General features: G+C 48.7%; 1 long non-coding RNA gene across 1 annotated transcript; it reads right to left on the bottom strand.

Moving 5' to 3' along the window:
- Positions 1-7,281: 7,281 nt before the first annotated feature.
- Positions 7,282-9,709, bottom strand: LOC311205152. The gene is made up of 3 exons (XR_014618142.1): positions 9,549-9,709; positions 8,811-8,914; positions 7,282-7,899 (listed from the first exon to the last, which is right to left on the bottom strand). It is a non-coding gene; the product is annotated as an uncharacterized lncRNA (long non-coding RNA).
- Positions 9,710-10,699: the final 990 nt, after the last annotated feature.

The following is a 10,699-nucleotide window of genomic DNA, read 5'->3' as shown; positions in this document are numbered from 1 at the left end:
CACTACACCAGGTTGCCCAAACTCCATCAAACCTGGCATTCAACACTGCCAGGGAGGTGGCAGCCACAGCTTCTCTGGGCACCCTGTGCCAGGGACTCACAACTCACATTAGCAGTTTCTTCCTAATATGTAATGGAAAGCTACCCTCTTTCAGATTAAGAGCACTACCCCTTGTTCTATCACTACATGCCCTTGCAATAAATCCCTGTATGGCTTTCAAATGTAAAGCTTTTTATCTGTGGATGTACAGATAAAGAGAGGTCACTGCTCCAGAAGTTTGCAACAATCTACATCAAACACAGCAAAGAATGACAGCAGGCAACAGAAACTGCATTTGCCATGGGTTAATATTACACTGCTCCCTGCAATGATCTGTCTTTCATTAGACCCAGTAAACTAAAGAATGAGATAAGTATTTGCTGTCAGAATGGATACATTGACATTTCTGCACTGACACAATAATGTTTATAGCTGCAAATTCTTCTCTGGGTGACTTTTTGTTTTAACTCCTCCGTTCAGTAACATCAATTTAAGAAAAACATCCCATATTGGAGCGATAACAGAAGGGTACAGTGAATATCCCTCTCCAGACCATGTAGGTGTCACAGAGCAGCTCTTCAAGTCAAAATGTCAGATGTTTATTTCCTTTGGTAAAGCACCTTCCTGCAGGAAATCTGAAGAACAGCTCCAAATCCAGGTGGTCCCCTGGCTTGGATTAGACAAAACTCTGGAGTTTCCTTCTAGGCAAAGTGGTAGTCATGAAAAAGGAGATAACTGTTGTGTTGGGTCCCAGTGTGAACTGTTTATATTTGATCCTCTTGTGTGAAGACAAAAGTGATTCCCCTCCTGTTTGTATGCTCCATTCAGGTATCAGTTAGGTAATAGTAAGGAAAAAATAAACCACTCCTCCTTAGAAAAGGCTTCAGGAGCTTTAGTTTCATTGCTGGTATTATTTATGCTAATCAGGTGCCTAAATATCTCCAAGACTCAGGCTCCACTTGCACTTGGCCCATCCTACGAAAGCAGAAAGGCTTGGAATTACCAAGAAGGTCAAGACTCTGCTCATCCCCAAAACTCTTTGTGCATGTGAGTGCCTGGGCACTGGTTGGGTACCAGGCAGCGGCCGCTCGCTGTCAGTGAGCCGGGGAGGGGGTGCGAGGGGGGACGGGACGCAGGGGTTCCATGTTTTAGATACTGAAATGAAAGGGGAAGGGGAAGGAAGAAGGCGGCAGAGTTCACACTTGTGGGACATGAGGCCTCACTAGCGACTCACTTTGAACATTAACAAAAATTAGTCTCCTTTAGAAAATAATTAACAGAAGTGTCAGCAGATTGGAAACGGGGTGGGGGACGACGACGGGACCGGGACCGGCCGCGCCCGACCCGCGTGTGTAGCCCGGGGGGGCCCGGCAACCGCCAGCGAGCGCCTGGGGGAGGCACCGGGGGACCCGCCGCCCCCACACACGGGGAGGCTGCCCTCCGCCTGCGCCTGCCCGACACACACAGGGAGGCTGCCGCCTCCCTCCACACAAACCACTTCCCTCCGCTTTAGTCCTGCTCTGCAGCCCGACCTTCCCTTCGGCTCCGGCGAGGGCCGCATGCGGGACCCCGGCCCGAGCCAGCACCCCAGCAGCACCCTACCTGCTCTCGGCGCTGCGGCCGGAGCGTCTCTCGATGCTGAGCGCCGCTGCCGCCGGCCCCCGAGCACCAAACGAGCCGCCCCGGCCCCTCCGGCTGCAGGCGCGGCCTCTCGCTCCTTCCCTCTGCTGCGGTTCTCCTCCGATCCGCTGCGGGACCGGCTGGAGCTGTCAGGATCTGCCGACAAGCGGGACGGGCTGTATCGGGGCCGAAGGCGGACGCGCTGCTCAAAGCGTTGGGGCGGCTCGCCCGGCTGGGCGGGGCCTGGCTCCCAGCAGCGGGCGGGACGGGACGGGACGGGTTGGAGCAGGAGGAGTAACCGCGGACCGGCTGCCGCGGGGCACTGCCCCTCGTCCCCAGGGCGGCACCGGGGACACTGAGCACTCGGACACCTGCGAGTGTTTCGGAGGGGTTTGGGAATTGAAAAGCTGGGAAACAGTCTGCTGGAGTTTCAGACGTGCCGAAGCTCTGCAGCACGGAGTCGCCTCAGGGGCAGCTGGAAGGGTGTGGAAAATCTCCGTGAAGTTCGTGTGTCTCTGCACGTTGGGTTGTTCCTCGAGTCTTCAGTTCCTCACATGGGCTTTAGTACCCGGTGAGCATTCATGTTTCTTTCTGTCCTCAGACCTGTGTCCCTGTCTCTGTGTCTGGGCACCAAAAGGGACTGAGGTGGTCTGGCCCTGGCTGGAGGCCAAATGCCCACCGAAGCTGCTCTATCACTCCCCTTTTCAGCCAGAAAGGGGAGAGAATCTATGTTGAGAGTCTTAGGATTTGAGATAAGGACAGAGAGGGATCACTCAGCAACTAGTGTCATGATTCTACAGGGAATAAAGAAAACTAATTTATTACAACTACACACCCAGTGAACCAGAGTTGGGTAATGAGAAGTGCAGCCAGGTCTTAAAGCACCTTCCCCCCGAACCCTCCCTTCTTAGCAGACTTCATTCATCATTTTATTCTACGTGCTCCCACCCAGGGGACACAGTCCCCCATGAACTTCTCCAGTGAGAGCCCTTTCTATCGGGGAGTCATCTCCTCACCACTTGCCTCAGCGTGGCTCCCTTCCATGGGGTGCTGAGCTTTGGGCCCAGACTGCTCCGGCCTGGTCCCCCCCACAGTCACAAGTCCCCTGGCAAACCAGCTGTGGCATGGGCCGGCCTCTCCACAGGCCGTAGATGGTCTCTGCTCCCCGTCATTATCCAAGGGCTATGAGGGGACACCCACTCTACCATGGTCTTCTCCATGGGCTGGAGGGGAATCTCTCTCTCCAGCACCTGGAGCACCTCACTCTTCCCCTCCACCTCCTTTTCCCCTGGTCTTGGTGTCTGCACAGCTTCTTACATCTTCCCACTCCATTCTCTGGTGTCAAAATGTGTCTGCCTGAGGTTTTCTTTCTCCTAAATGTGATTCCCAGAGGTGCTGTGACCATTGCCAATTGGCTCGGCCTTGGTCAGCAGCAACTCTGGCCTTGAATTGGACGATGTTTAGTCTCTGAGGCCTACAGAGAGCTTCTATCTCCTTCTTGCAGCAGCCATCTCTGCAGCCCCCCCTTCTCCATTAGCAGAGGGGTGGCCATCAGGGACAGGGAGGTGATTGTCCCTCTCCACTCTGCCCTCGTGAGGCCCCACATGGAGTGCTGTGTCCAGACCTGGGGGCTCCAATACAAGAAAGATATAGAACTATTGGAGAGGGTTCAGAGGAGCCATGAAGATGGTCAGGGGGCTGGAGCACCTCCCCTATGAAAAGAGGCTGAAGGAGCTGGGCTTGTTCAGCCTAGAGAAGAGAAGCCCGTGGGGGGACCTCACTGTAGCCTTCCAGTACCTGAAGGGAGCAGAGAAACAGGAGGGGAATCAGCTGTTTTAAAGGGTAGACAACTGCAGGACAAGGGGGAATGGATTGAAGCTGAAGGAGGGAAGGTTTAGATTAGATTTTAGAGGGAAGCTCTTTACAGAGAGACTGGTGAGGTGCTGGAACAGGCTGCCCAGAGAGGTGGTGGATGCCCCGTCCCTGGAGGTGTTCAGGGCCAGGCTGGATGTGGCCCTGGGCAACCTTGTGTAGATCCAGGCCTGGAGGTTGGTGGTCCTGCCTGTGACAGGGGGTAGGAACTCTGTGATCCTCAGGGTCCCTTCCAACCCAGACCATTCTATGATTTTAAACACATAATGACAAGTAAGTAACATTCTCATCATGTCTTAATTTGAACAAAAGATCAACCAAAGTTTCAACAGACAGAGCTGTGCCCTGATGACTGGCTGTACCATAAGAAGAAGTGTTCCTGTCATTCAGGAGCTGTGGCAGATTGGAATTCCAGCCAGGAGTCCTGCTTTAGTTATGGCGTTTCCCTTGCAGTGATTGGCAGCCAACAAGAGCTGATAAGGTGTCCAGCACCTTGGATTCATGCTCCTTCTGCTGCCCTAAGGGCTTCTGTAATTCCATCTCTTGTTCTCTGGTAGGGCTGGAAACCTGATGTCCTGGTACAGCCTCCAGACTTCTTCAGGGCGACGTGGTCTGTTCATTAAATCCACTGTAGAAATTCTGTTCTCACCTCAGAGGGTATTTCTTCAATTTAAAAGGCAAACTGTGTGGCAGTTAAAAGTAAAGGCTGAAAGAGTTTAGAAATGGAGTTGTGCCTCCTAATCGCTAATACAGAACGTGTGGGTTTGGTTTCTTGGGATTTTTTTAAACTGGGAATTTATGTGTTTGTTTGAAGTCCTGTCCTCTCCCTTCACACCCTCTTGACGTTCACTCCCTCCATTTGTGGGCACCCAAAAGTGCATTTGAGCAATTCCCACAACACAGATGTATTAGACTCATTTTGAGTTTACAGAACACAGGTGCACTTCTGTCTGTTGTACCTTCTCGATACTCTTGAAGGGCACAGCTCATTTACAGGGTGTTTTCTCAAGCACAACAGAGGAACAGAAATGTGTTGTTAGTTCTGGGCAAAATACTCCATTTCTCCTGTTTCCCCAAAAGGAGAAGACTGGCTGTGGTTATGTGATGGTGGGACCAATGGCATTGAGAAGTACCTGGTCTGAGCAGTAGGTTCTACCTGTGGGTTTTGTTACATTCAAACCATTTTCTTTCTCCTGTGTTAGTGCCATTAGAAATGTGTTTCAGTGCTGGCTGCAGGACCCTAAGAAAAGAATCGATAAAGACTTTGTTTTATCCACCCTGCAAACTATAAACTCCTTGTGGGGCCTCAGACCTCCCAGACTTCGGGTTTAGACAATCCCAGCTGAGTTTCAGATTGGGAATAGGAGAGACAGGAAAACAGAATGACCTCACCCACCACACAATTCTTGTCAGGACTGGAAGTGTGAAAACTGGGAAGCTGGGGGGGGGTGGGGGTGGGGGTGTTTAGGAGTGTAACCTGGATTTGATAGAGACACAAGGTAACTGATATCCAAGGAATTATGTGAGGTAAGAGTCAAGGCAACCTGTGCTGTGTCAGGCTCTTGTGTTCCCACTCAACGTACGTCCTTGTACCGAAACACCGTTCTCCTGGTGATACAGTGACCCCCTGTACTAACTGACCCTTTTGGGATGAGATATGGTATTTTTAGTGACATGTGGGTGTTTTTAATGACGAGGTGGGGAAGGGTCTGTAACACTCGGCCTGACTGCCAACTACATAGCTGGGACCTCACTGGCCATTAGTAATGGATCCAGGGTTTCCTTTAGAATCTAATCTAATTAAATTTAGCAGTAAAACATCAGTCACTGGGGAGGAGGGGATAAGTCCACCATGGCACATTCTGTGTTGCAGTTCATATCTGTTTGTACAAAAAGCTCTAAACTCATAATCACTGAAACCCTCTCACAGCCATATGCCGTTTTTGTCTGGGATTTGCCTAGAACTTTCCAATGTCTCTAATACAAATAAAAGACTTCTGGATTGGGCTGTGCAGGAATGGAAACAAGTTCTTCTGAGTGAATGGAGAGCCATCTGAGGTAAGCTTGTGAGTTTTCTTTTCAATATACTATGCAGCAAGACAGTCTAGGCTTTTTTTTCTCCAAGTAGAACAGTTATCCTGTTACACATGCCACTGGAAATAAACTGGCATATCTTTGCAAATGAGGGCTGTCACATGGCTGTAAAAATGCTAATGCTATGCTAATAAAACCAGTCATGTCCCCAGAGAAGTGGGAAGGGGCATCATTGCCTGTCTTTTCATGTGGTTGCAGAGCAGCTTTTAGATTACACCTGGAGTAACTCATTTCTGTACCACCCCGCTATAAGAGATGGGTAACACTTGCCTTATTAAGAAGTACCAAAGTTAGACATCTTTAGTTGCTTGAATTAGCTGGCCTCATTGGGCTTGCAGGATCCAGCACTCAGCCACTGTAGACAGGGCCTCCTAACACTAAGTGAGGTGCCCAGGACCTCCATGGAAGGTCACTGGCCCAGGGGATTGAGTCCTGGAAGGCATCCCTTCTGCCCCCTCTGCATCCCAGGGATTGGCTTTCTTTGCAGCCACATCCTGGGTAGTCTGCAGAGGCTCAGTGAAATTGGTAGGAGGAGGTGGCCAGGCCCCAGTCTCAACTGGAGAGAACCACTGCCATGGGTCACCAGCCCTGGCAAAGAAAAAACGTTCTTGGTAATACAGTTTCATTCTTGAAACTGCTGAAGGACCTGACAATGGAAACTTTCCTGGAGAACTCTTCACAAATGCAAAACCAATTTCTTCAGGGCAGCTTGTCAAGCCCTGGCACAGTGTTCAAGGCCAGGCTGGATGAGGCTCTGGGCACCCTGGTCTAGTGGAGGGTGTAAACCAAGAAGGCAGATAATGGGTACATCTTCTAGCAAATGGCACTGATGTTACAGGTCATGTAGGGTGGTCTCATGGGGTCTCACAAGAATAGAGCAGCAGGATCACCTCCCTCAACCTCTGGCCATGCTCTTCTTGATGCAGCCCAGGACATGGTTGGCCTCCTGAGCTGCTAGCACACACTGCTGGCATATCTTGAGCTCGACATTAAGCAGCACCCCCAAAATCCTTCTCCTCCTGAGGCTATTCTCAGGGCATTCCCTGTCCAGCCTGTATTAGTTCTTGGGATTGTGCCAACCCAAGTGCAGGACCTTGCATTTGGCCTTGTTCAATTTCATGAGTTTGACATGGACCAACCTCTCAAGCCTGTCCAGGTCTCTCTGGACGGCATCCCTTCCCTCTAGGGTGTCAACCTCACCACACAGCTTGGTGTCCTGGGCAAACAGCTGAGGGTGCACTTGATCCCACTCTCCCTGTCACCGACAAAGACATTGAATTCTGCTGGTCCCAATACTGTACCCTGAGGAACACAAATCATCTCCTGTCTCCATTTGGACTTTGAGCCATTGACTGCAACTCTGGCACACATGTACAGTATGTCTTCAGCACCTGAGACTGAATACTTGTCTTTTGACCATAAAAAGTATCCCATCCCTGAAACCTGCCAACATGGGGAAGGCCTTTGGTAAACAGAAAAGAGCTTAGTTCAGCCTAAACAAACACAAACCAAAACCTGTAGCTTTACACAAGAGGAATTTATTCAAGGCAGTTCTTGGTTAACTTTTTGGTTCAGAATTCCCGAGGGAACATCCAAAATTAGACATCATACCAACCTGCACAACATCTGAGACAGAGAAGACAGGTTCTGACCTCATATACATCAGTGCAAAGCAGGGATAAGCTTAGTGCAATCGGCTGTGGAAGTACAAGAGTGTGAAGCTGGTATCACTGGCACCTGCCTATTACTATCCCCAGCTCCCTGTTGTACCCCATCTGCTGGAGAATTCTGCCACACAGCACAACTCTCAGAAGCTCCTGTGGGCGCCCCACACTCACCTGGGGATGGAGAAGCTGAGGGGCTGCGCTTACCGGCCTTGGGAAGCTTCAGCAGAGGGGCAGCAAATGGTGGCAGCTCTCATGTCCCTGCCTGCCACACCTGGCAGCTGCAAACATGACCTTCCCTGATCAGTGAATACCACACTCTCTTTCCAGCAGCAGGAGGGGTTTTACACAGAAAAAAACACTGCTTCCATGGGATACAAACACCCAACCCTGAACATAGCCCTCTCTCCTAGGAGACCTCCAGAGATAGGACATCTGTCCAAAGGGGCTTTATAATGGACACATCTCAGCTGCCCCTATCAAATTAAGATCCAAGTCATCCCTTCAGGGAAGGTGGATACAGATCCAACGCCTGTGGTCAGAACACGCTGATGTAGAAACACCAAAGGCACCCAAGTAGGCACAGTCGGAGAGACCCTGTATCGGGAACCTGACAAAATACAGGAAGAAAACAGGGATTACTGAACAATTTCTACTAGTGGCCCAAGTATTTTAGCTTGCTGTAAAACAAAGCTTTTGCTGGAGCAGTTTCCAGCTGACTTTGGTCCCTTCAGATACGGCAGTTGCAGCTGCTAAGAGCAAGGGAGTGATCAATGGTGTTAGAAAAGCCTGTTGAGCTCATGAGTGTTACACCAATCTCTGTCACTATGAACGGTCCATACCAGACATCCTACAAAACCAGGAGGAGAGAGAAAAGACAGCTCATGGTATATCCTGCCTAGAATTACCAGGGTGATAAATGCTCTGGAAAGCAAGGCAATGGGAACTGCTGTTTAATGGGCCTGATGCAGAGCTGCTATAGCCCACACATTTTCTAAGATAAATAGGGGTGAAATCTGGCTTGGCTGCAGGTCATGACAAACTCACTAAAGCAGGTATGATTTTTCTTATCAAGCTGCTTAACCCCCCTGAATTAATCCCCCCTACCTGTCACTTCATTCTGTTTCACCCCTATAAAAATGTGTGCACAGTTGACAGATATTGGGTACTTCAGACAGCAGAGCACAAGGAATCACACTGGAAACTGAGAATCCTGAAGATCTGAAAAGCGACTGAAACGTCTATACAATGTAATGATAAATATGAATAAATTAAGGTAAATACATGATATATCAGCATTATTATCTTCATGAGCTGAGCTACCAAAAATTCTTCTTGAGTCAGGGCCTTCTCTACATTGATGCTGATGGAGTCAGACCAGTAATAACTGCAAAGTGTGAATTTTCAAACTCATATTTCCAAATGTCAGGGAAGAAAAAGAATCCCTCTAGAAGTAACATTGTGCTGTAAACCCCAATTGCACAGTTGCTTAAGTATGTCAGAAAATCACAAGGCACTTACAGGTTCACATTCAAGGCAGTGCCATTCTCCCAGTAGAAGCTTTCACCTCTCTTCTGCAATCCAATCCAGCAGTTAGCTATTTTCAAAAGCTTGGCTAAAGAATGCTAGAGAGAAAGAAAAAGAGAGAAAAGAAAAGCATGTTTTTCAACATGAGGTCTCAAAATAAGCAAATTCCTCTTGAGACTTTTGAGGAAGACTAGCTTATCATTCTGTTATCTATAACATTGGCACCAATGGGCTGTGTCTCTATGTTTAATCATCTCTAGTATGCAGCTGGGTCTAAATAGGCTGGTACATGCAGGTGTTTCCTGAATTTCAGACTGGCATGTAGGAGCTCCTCCCCTGCCCAATTATTATTTCAGTATTTTAAATTTCATAAACTCATAGAACAGTTTGAGTTGGAAGGGACCTCAAAGCCCATCTAGTTCCAACCACCTTCCCATGCAACAGTGTTCACCTTGGTAGATGCCTTCAATGTGAGTATTTATAACTGTGGCCAGTGCCAAACTCAGCTCAGATAAGCCTCTGGGACTTCTTAAAACACCAACTGCAAAACCTGAGGTTTGAGATTTGCAAGGAGAGGAGGCATGCAGCTTTCTGCAAGCCCTGACTCCTCTCGGTCTTCACATCACTGTTCAAACCAGTCAGTTTAAGATGATGGAAGAACACACTGGTTCATGGAGAAGCTCCCTAGAAGTGAGATGGGGTGAATCCAGGATGCCCCTTTTGTTCCCTTACCAGTTCCTGATGATTGTCAATCACCAGAAGGGAAGCATTGTGCTGAGAGCAGAACCTCTGACTGGAGCTCCAGTCATCTTCAACCTCTGAGATGTAGTAGCATTTGCCCTGGAAATGCAGCCAACCTGATGGACAGGGTTGCAGGGAAGGACAGACAGGAACATCTTTTGCTGAATAAGGTCTTGCTGTGAAACGATAAAAAAAACATTCCACATATTTTTTCCAACAGGTAAAGGTTCCTGGAGCTCTTTTAGCTTGCCTTCTCCCTGCATCGTCTAAAATCATCGCAGTCTAACCATGGCATTATTACTGCTGCACAGCAGAAATATCTATTGTAAACTCCTTACACACTCTGGCTGCTGCACGCTTGTGGCTGCTGACACACCTTTACAGTGGTGAAAAGGGGGAGGTTGGTAGGAGGAGCTGAGAGGGTGATGATAACGTATCCTCCAAGGACTCTTGTACAGCTTCAATGTTTCTGGGGAGTATAGTTTCTGCAAGCACTGCTCCCTTGCAGCTGAATTAATAGCTTGCTTTATTATACTGACATTTTTTTGAAGGAGAACAGATGGGTTGCAAAGAAAAATCTTCCATTTGCTATTTGTTTCCTTGACCTTGGATTAAGACCAACCATGCAGTTATGAACTTGAATGCCAAGACTAAACTGAGCCCCCTCGAACCCCACTAACTAGTGGAGTCACTGCTCCAGTACTTGTCAACAACCCTGGCATCTCATGAGACTTCTGTTCAACCTGGAGGTAAAGGAAGTTCCGAATGAAACTTTTCAGGGACTTCTGACAATCTAAAACTCCAGTTATTTCTAAGGCCAACTGCATTCTCTTTTTAGATGATTTAAACACTTACCAAGCAGAATACACACAATCAAAGTAACAGCAGCAAGGACTCCAGCAACAGCTCTCCAAAGCCAGATATTTGAGCACAGACCTGAAAAAAACCCCACCTGATGAATTAAAATAAAACCCAAAACAGAAATACAGCCAGCTGACAGGGTCCAGGACTTGTGAAGCTGTTCCCTCCCCAAAAAAGTCACTCTCTGGGGGAGAGCAGGCCAGCAACAGAGCTGAAGAAGCCCAGGAAGTGTGTGACATGCAGCTTGGCATCACAACACTCTGTAGCTACCAAGAACTCTG

The sequence above is a fragment of the Gallinula chloropus genome, assembly GCF_964237585.1.
Source record: "Gallinula chloropus genome assembly, chromosome: 1".
NCBI lineage: Eukaryota > Metazoa > Chordata > Aves > Gruiformes > Rallidae > Gallinula > Gallinula chloropus.
Note: the sequence above shows the minus strand (reverse complement) of the source record. Positions and strands in the feature narration are given on the sequence as shown.